We start from the raw sequence: 8,941 nt of genomic DNA on the forward strand, positions 1-8,941 counted from the left end.
TATGGAAATTTTCAAACATATGCAAATGTAGGGAGATAATTCAACAGTTATCTACAGATGGCCACTTTTGTTTCAGCCATACTCTCTTCACTCCCTCCAGTCCCTTGCTGGATTATTTTTAATCCAATATCAGAACTCATTATTTTATTTGTCAGTATTTTAGCATATATCTTTTATTTATTTATTTATTTTTACATTTCAGTGAAAACTTTTTATTAGCCTTTTGGATAAAAACAGGAATTTATTTGCCAGGAAGGATGATCTCATCATACTTCTGCTGGAACCAGCTCATGGCATCCTCTTTGCTGATTCCGTGTTTGGCCCCAATGTAGCCTGTCCTGTGCTTCTTGTCTGCGAAGCTGAAACCGGGCCTACCCAGCACCACGTAGAAGTCCAGGCTGTAGATACCAATGCTTGGATCATATTTGGTCCCCAGATTGATATGTTCTTGGATCCTCAAACCAAAGTTTCCAAAGTTAAGAAGTTATTTTTTCTTAATTTGTACTCTCGCACCCTCAGATGTCTCTCAAATATTTCTTCTGCCTTGGCCCCACGGACTGTGCATTTCTCCTGATGCCAAAGGATCTGACAGTGTATCTAGCTTTGGAGAACACAGGGCTCTGGCCTGTGAGTTGCTTCAGCACCTCGGCTGCCCGGGTCAGTCTGTTTCCACTCTCCCCCTCGCAGATGTTGAGGCAGAGCTTGTGGATGCCAAGTTCCCACATGGGGTTCTTCGTTTCATCTTGATCCTGCACCATGATGGGAAACAGGAAGAGCAGCATGTATCTTTAAAAGATAAGAATCTCTTTTTATTTTGAAAACAAAAACCATAATATTATTATCTTATCTAAAAATTAATAATTATATTTCCAAATATGCAGTTTCAAATTTTCTCTATTGTCTCATGATTTTTTAAGATGGCATGCTTGATGAAACCAAGAGCTGATTCTTTGAAAAGATAAACAAAATTGATAAACCGTTAGCTAAGGTCACCAAGACAAAGAGAAAGGACTTACATAACATCAGAAATGGAAGAGATGTTACAACAATAGCATAGAAAAACAAAAGACCCTAAGAGACTACTATGAATAATTATATGCCAACAAATTGGACAGCCTATAAGAAATAGATAAATTCCTAGAAGCATAAAACCTATCAAGACTGAATCATAATGAAACTGAAAATCTTAACAAACTGATTACTAGCAAGGAAGTTGAATCAGTAATCAAAAAACTTCCAGCAGATAAAGGTTCAGGACCAGGTGGTCTCAATGGTGAATTAGACCAAACAATCAAATAAGAATTAATACTAACCCAGATTTCCTGTTGTAGCCTACCAGAAATGAATCTGACTGGCATACATGAGGACGCAGATTCAATCCCTGGCCTTCCTCAGTGGGTTGAGGATCTGGAGTTGCTGTGAGATGTGGTATAGGTTGCAGATGTGGCTCAGATCCCACATGGCTGTGGCTGTAGCATAGGCTGGTGGCTGCAGCTCCAATTCAACCCCTAGATTGGGAACCTCCATATGCCATGGGTGCAGCCCTGAAATAAGAGATAAAAAAAAAACATTTTTTTAAAGAATTAATACAAATCCTTTTCAAACTCCTTCAAGAAATAGAAGACGGGGGGAACTCTTCCAAATAAATTTTAGGAAGCCAGCCTTACCCTGACACAAAACCAGAAAAGGACATGGCAAGAAAACAAAATTATAGGTCAATATTCCTGGTGAACATAGATCTAAAAATCCTCAAGAAAATATCAACAGATTGAATCCAATAGTACAGTAAAAGGATCATACATTGTGATCAAATGGGATTTATTCCAGTGACACCAGGGGTGATTCAGTATCTACAAATCAGTCTATGTGATATACCACAATAACAAAATGAAGAATAAAAAGCATATAACCATTTCCATAGATGCAGAAAAAACATTTCTATGTAATTCAGCATCTACGTATGATAAAAATTCTCAACAAAGCATGTATAAGGGGATGTACCACAACATAATAAAGACCATATGTACAAACCCACAGCTAACATCATGCTCAGTGATGAATCTGACATCAAAAACTTAGGCAGCAAAAGCAAAATTAAACAAATGGAACTACAACAGACTAAGAAGCTTCTGCACAGCAAAGGAAGTCATTAACAAAATAAAAAGGAAACCTACTGAATGGGAAAAAGTATTTATAAAGCATATATCTGACAAGGGACTAATAATCCAAAATACAGAACTCATTCAACTCAATGGCTAAAAAACAAACCGTCTGCTTAAAAATAATCTGAACAGACATTTTTCCAAAGAAGATACAGAGATGGCCATAGGTTCAGAGGAACATATTGAACTTCCTTAACCAGGGAAATGCAAATCAAAACCACAGTGAGATATCACCTCACACAAGTTAGAAGGGCTGTTGTCAAAAAGAGAAGAAATAACAAGTGCTGGTGAGTATGTGGCAAAAAAGGAACACTTGTGTACTCTTGGGGGGAATGTAAATTGGTGCAGCTACTATGGAAAACAGCATAGAAGTTCCTCAAAAAATTAAAAATAGAATTACCATATGATCCAGCAATTCCACTGCTGTATATTTATCTGTAGAAAACAAAAACACTAACTTGAAAAGATATATGCACCTGCATGTTCACTGTATCACTGTTTCCCATAGTCAAAATATGGAATCTACCTACATATCTGTCAATGAATGAAGGAAAAAAATATGGCATATATATATCATGTATATCTATACATGGTACATACACATGTCTATATAGACACACATGCATATATGTATATTCATATGCATATGTGTGTACATATATAGACATATATATAATGGAATATTATTCAGCCATAAAAATAAGTAAATCTCGCCATTTCCAACAACATAGATGGATCTTGAGAATGTTATGCTAAGTGAAACAAGTGAGAGAAAGACAAATATCATAGGATCCCTTTCTTCCATGGGGAATATAAAAACAACAAAAACAGAAGAACAAACAAAACCAAGCTCATAGATAAAGACAACAGATTGGTGGTTGCCAGAGGCGAGAAGTGGGGAGTAGGAGAAATGGATGGACTGTCTTTTTAGTATAAATACATGATATAAAATAAAAGACAAAGATGGCAAGCTTGAAATGATTCAAGTGAGAACCATACACTGCATTGTGTTGAGTTTGGCGTGTGTTTGCATGGCATAAAGAATTAGCCAAGATAACAAGTGACTTCGTAGAGCCCTTTTGTGTGTTTTGTTCACTGTTTTGTACACATTCTTGTAGTTGCTGTTCATGGTTTTGGTCACTCCATACCTAGAACAGGGCTTACACACATTAGATGTTCAGCAAATATTTACCTTACTGGCAGATGAACGAGAGAATGGGTAGGAGAGGCATTTCAAGCTGAGGGAGCAATGGCGAATGTGAAGGTCTGAAGCTCAGTATGATCGCAGTCCATTTGGGAACTATCCATTTTACATAAACTTGGAGCATAGAATTGGGGTAAGCCTAAGAAATACACCTGGGGGGTTCACGTCGTGGCTCAGCAGTTAACGAATCTGACTAGGAACCATGAGGTTGTGGGTTCGATCCCTGGCCTTGCTCAGTGGGTTAAGGATCCGGTGTTGCCGTGAGCTGTGCTGTGGGTCACAGACGCAGCTTGGATCCCGCGTTGCTGTGGCTCTGGTGTAGGCTGGAGGCTACAGCTCCGATTAGACCCCTAGCCTGGGAACCTCCATATGTCGCGGGTGCCCTAGAAAAGGCAAAAAGACAAAAAAAGACCAAAAAAAAAAGAAAAAAGAAAGAAAGAAATACAACTGAACCAAAGAAGAGGCCAGATCATGAAGTACTAAGCAGTGTGATTAGAAACTTTTGGAGGACTTTCAGGAGGGGAGGGGCTCGATCAGATTTGCGTTTTGGAAAGACGTGACTTCCAGTTATGCCTGAGGGACCAGTACATCCCTTGCAGGTGGTATCACATTCAAGACCATGCCAATTAAGCAATGCAAATTCATTAAGAGGAAACCAAATGTTTATTGCAACGTCCCAAGCAGATTTATCACAGTGAATGAAACTCTTCAACTTTGCTCTTCCCACTCTCTCTCCTACAATCTCTCTCATGTACTCCGTTCACACAGGCTGTCTTGGATCTTGCATCTCTTATCGTTTCCTGGTCTATTTCGCTTTCCTGTCCTCAAATACAAATGCAGATGGATTTCAGGCCTCTCCTGTTTTCCCCTGAGCCTGGCAGGCCAGATGGACATATTCTCAGCTGGATGGGAGCAGAGAGGCGGTTAGACAGTAAGGTCTTTCCTCTGTCGCTGTTGCATGACACAAACTTCTCTGGGTTCCACAGCACCTATCTAGGTGATGATTAGACTCTGACTAGTGCTCTATCCTCCCAAAGACTGCAAATGCAAATGGTTTCTCTTGAAATTGCTCTCTCCTCTTTCACCAGAACACAGCTCTGCCACCTAATAGAAAATTCTATCATCAGTGCCTTGACGGTGTATATGTTTCACTGGAATGTCATTGTTCAAGCCTCAGAATTTTGTCTGTGTGCCCTACATGTGGTGAGCAGCTCCCTCAGGCTCTTTTGTGAACAGCAGCAAAGGAAGCTGCTAGGCTGGAAGGGCGGCGGCAGGAAGCCATGAGAGGACTCCCAAGAAGCTGTTTGCTGGCAGGATTCAGATTTTGGAAACACATAAAAGTGCATCCTCTTAGGTTTACACTTGTTTCTGGGGACTGGATTGCTTGGATAAAATTTAGAGTAGTTAGTGGCAAATCATGATGACATATTCTGGGCCAGTCACTTTGTATTTGTGTTAAGTATTTTATAGTCTAATTGTATAGTAGGAATGAAAGCTTGATGTTTATTTTAGAAATTTAGAAATTTATTTAAGTGGCATAGGCTTCCTAAAAGAAATCCTTAGAGATCAATTATAAAGGTTTTTTTTTTTTTTTCCTTTTTTAGGCTGTTGCCGCCATCTTTGCCTTTATTGGCTTTCCTTTAAAACCTATTTTGACTTGTGGTTGCCAAGGGGGAAGGGGAGGGAATGGGAGGCACTGGGAGCTTGGGGTAAATAGATGCAGAATGTTGCCTTCGGGATGGATTAGCAATGGGATCCTGCTGTGTAGCACTGGGAACTCTGTCTAGTCACTTACGATGGAACATGTAATGTGAGAAAAAAGAATGTATACATGTAAGTGTAACTGGGTCACCATGCTATACAGTAGAAAAATATATATATAAATAAATGATAAAAAATTTAAAAAAAAAGCCTATTTTGAAACATGCTTATTTTGAAAAAGCCTTTGGGAGAACTCATGTATTAAAAAATTCTCAATATCGCTGTGAAAGACCCAAAAATATCCTCTGATGAACTGCTACAGGAAGGATTCCTTACATTTTGAATCAGCACAAACTTGAATTACTTCAACCTCTTTGCTACCCAGTTGAAATTTAAAGGATTTTTCTCAAATGCTCCAAGAAACATATGGGTAAAGCACCAAACTTAGAGTTTTAAAAACTTTTACATTCCGACAAAATAAAAGGGATCATGAATTTTACTGCTTACTTTCCACTACCAAAAATCCTCTTTCCACTTCAAAAAGATATCAGTCTGCAAACATCATTTGTGATTGCTTTTAAATTTATATTAATCCATGACACAATTCATAAGGAAAGAATAAGAGGTTGACATAAGCTTTGTTGACATGCTTAGCAATTCTGACAATGAAGTAGAAATTCAGGTGCATGAATAGTTATTCTCACTATTGATTTCAGCTATCGTGTAGTTTCACAATTTCACAGGTGACAAAAATTACCTGTGGAAGATTAGTGGCAGGATGGATACCAGAGCATCACCCCACCCTCCCATCTCTCAGAGCAGTGCTCTCTCTTTGTTGTTTGTGTTGTGTTTCCACATGTTCTTCTTTGCCTTTGAAATGAGTACTTAATATATATTTTGATTTGTTAGTTTTCAAATGGTCAGATCATGAAATTACAGGACATGTTAAAGGAACTTGGACTTTATCTTAAAAGTGATGGGGAGTTACTGACCCATTTGAATTTTCAAAAGTTTTATTTTCTGAATCTCACTATTCTTTGCTTGTATAATTTATTCCATCTCTCAGTCTCTGTATCTCATTTTTAATATAATAATATATCTCATATTAGCTAGTAATATAAATGATAAGCTTGCTAATTATATCATGGGGATGTTGGTTCAGAGGTCCTTACACTTAAATTTTAGGCATACTTGTAGCATATGTGTATACTTATGGCTTTGAAGTCCTTTCTTCCACCAAAAAGGAAATAAATTGCAGAATGGTATATAGCTTCTGGCAAGAATACCATTTCAACCGCATTCCTTTTTCTTTTTTTTTTGAGCAAGACTCTTTTTTCTTGTATCTGGTACAAATTATGATTCCTAACACAGGGATTTATTATTATAGAAAGCTCAACTTATCTTGGAAACTACCGTTAACAGCAATAAAAGCGAAGGCCAAATCTTGATGTAGAGTGTTTCAATGGCAAGCACTCTATCTTCCAACTTTTGGTAAAAGTCTCCATAGTCCATTGAAACTTTCATGTTGTTGCTAAAGGATGATGGGAAGATGTTTGGAGAATCACGGCCTGATACTGGACTTTCCTGAGTCATTATGAAATTTCACACGGACCTTATAAGTTAACAATAGGTTATCTCAACCTTCTTCCTTTTTTTTTTTTTTTCACTCTGGATTGTGTTCAAATTGGCAAGCCCTAGGGAAACATAATCTTAGTAATTAATCTTTAATCACACATTTGTATTGATCATCAACTTATATCTGGAACTCCTAGAGCCACCTGGAATAAAACAAGCACTGTGCTGAGGATTTTATGCACACTCCCTTCAATGACATAGCATCTCATATATTGTATTCAATGTACAAGACAAAGAGGATTCTACAGTAAATGTTAAACTACATCACCCATGTTCATTACAGGGGTATCAAAGCTGAAGGATTCTCCACCTGGAATATTATTGGCATTTGGGGGGCACAATCATTTGCCATGTGGGAGGCCCCCCAAAAGCAAGAGGTTTAGCATCTCCGGTCCCTGACCACAAAGTGTCCATAGCTCCCACGGGTCCACAGGGTGACCCTTCTCACCTACATTTCCAAATGCCCAGTAGAGGGTGGTTCCATCCCACATGGAGATGCGATGATAAGCATCCTCCCTGTACTCAAACCTCCAAAAGAATTTCAGAGGAAAGAGGTCAATCTTGTTGTCAGAGGCAAAATTCCTGACCGACCCACTTGACTGGCCTCATGACTGCATCTCTTCCGGCTGCTGTCTGGGGGAGGTAGGCTGAGGTTATGTGCAGCCTCCTCCTTTCCTCCCATTAGCTGAAGACTCAGCAGTGTATCCATATAGGGCGGAAACATGGCCACCATAGAGCAGTGGTTCCTAAACTTGAGGGCCCTAGGAATCACTTAGAGTATTTTATTCTTACATTTGAGCCAAGGCTCAGGACCTGCATTTTACAGAATCACTCCAGATCAATGTGATTCAAGTTGCCACCTGTCCACCTTTTGTATATATACTTCCTTAGAAGATTTCAACTCCAGGAAGACGTTTATGGATCAACTGGCAATGAAAATCCCTATAATAACAATATGCAGGAGATGGAATTGGTTCTTAGTATAGGTTGAGGGCTGTAGTAGAGGAAGAGATGGCAGTGGTCTTGACTTAGGTGCAAGTCAAGTGGCTCAGGGCTCAGACTTACCTGAAGGGAGAAGACATAGACAGCCTGATCCCATGGGAGTGGCCAGTTTATGAGCCCTCTTTATCATCCTCACTAGGAACCATGTAGCAATATATGGGAATGCCTTCAGCACACAAATGAATGGAAATGGAGAAGTAGGGGCTTCCTGAGCTGTGGTGGACAGCAAGGCTGTGTTCTCACACATATCCCTCTGCCTTTACGGGAGTCATTTCCAACAATAAAGGGTCTGATTAGAGAATGTGTTCCTGGGGTTCATCCTCACTCTTGGCTGATACTCTAGAGAGGGAGAATAATGTGTAAAACCATTTTAAAATAGCAGCCCACTCCTTGCAGCTCCCCTAGGGGGAGGTAAATTTCATCCTTAGTGTCCCAGCCCCTCTTTCCCTGGCTACTTGAGCCCCTGTTCCCCTTCTCCACCTCGGGTCTACCAAAGTGGAGAAGAGCCTTAGTCCTCTTCTTCCAGAGGCTCATTCTCAGCTTATCTAATCCCCATTGGTGGTTTAACCAGAAAACAAATTAAGATGCTCCTCTGGGAGGCAGGTATCAGGTCCTTTCTGAAAAACCATAAGTCTGTACCTCAAAAAAGATGACATGCAGATGGTGAATTCAGGCACCAAGATGATGGGCCTTTGGGGCAATCCATTCAATAGTCCTGAAATAAAATGAGATATCACTCATACGGCTGGCTATGTAACAGGGTGAATTAGCACTTCATCTAAATCACGGAAGGTTTAGAGGGGACTTTTGAACAATCCTGTGGTCCACCTCTAGGGTTTTAGGCACATCTGTACTTTGACTTCCTGGAGAAATGACTTTTTTTTCTCTTTGCATAGATTTCCACTAAAGGTTATCCTGAATACCTTATCACCGTACAGCCCAGTCTACCATCATTTCTTCTCCCCCTGGACTGTAACAGTAGCGCCCTAAACTGACTCTTGCTGCAACTGTCCTTTTGCCATCTGTCCCCACTCCTCATCCCCACCCCACCCCCACCACCTGGTAACCTGTTTGGCGCACAGAAGCCCAAGTGGTCTTTTAAAAATGCTAATTAGATCATGCCAACTCCCTGCTTAAAACCATTTTGTGGCTTCCCACTGTTCCTGGGATGAACTGTGTGTGTCCTACAAGGTTCTTCATGGCCTGTCCCTGGTCATCACTCTCGCCTCCAGCCTCT

At 40.0% G+C, this 8,941-nt stretch overlaps 1 pseudogene; it reads right to left on the reverse strand.

Moving 5' to 3' along the window:
* Positions 1-241: 241 nt before the first annotated feature.
* Positions 242-758, reverse strand: LOC125111499 (60S ribosomal protein L11-like; annotated as a pseudogene).
* Positions 759-8,941: the final 8,183 nt, after the last annotated feature.

Source organism: Phacochoerus africanus, chromosome 11, assembly GCF_016906955.1.
Source record: "Phacochoerus africanus isolate WHEZ1 chromosome 11, ROS_Pafr_v1, whole genome shotgun sequence".
NCBI classification, from domain to species: Eukaryota; Metazoa; Chordata; class Mammalia; order Artiodactyla; family Suidae; genus Phacochoerus; species Phacochoerus africanus.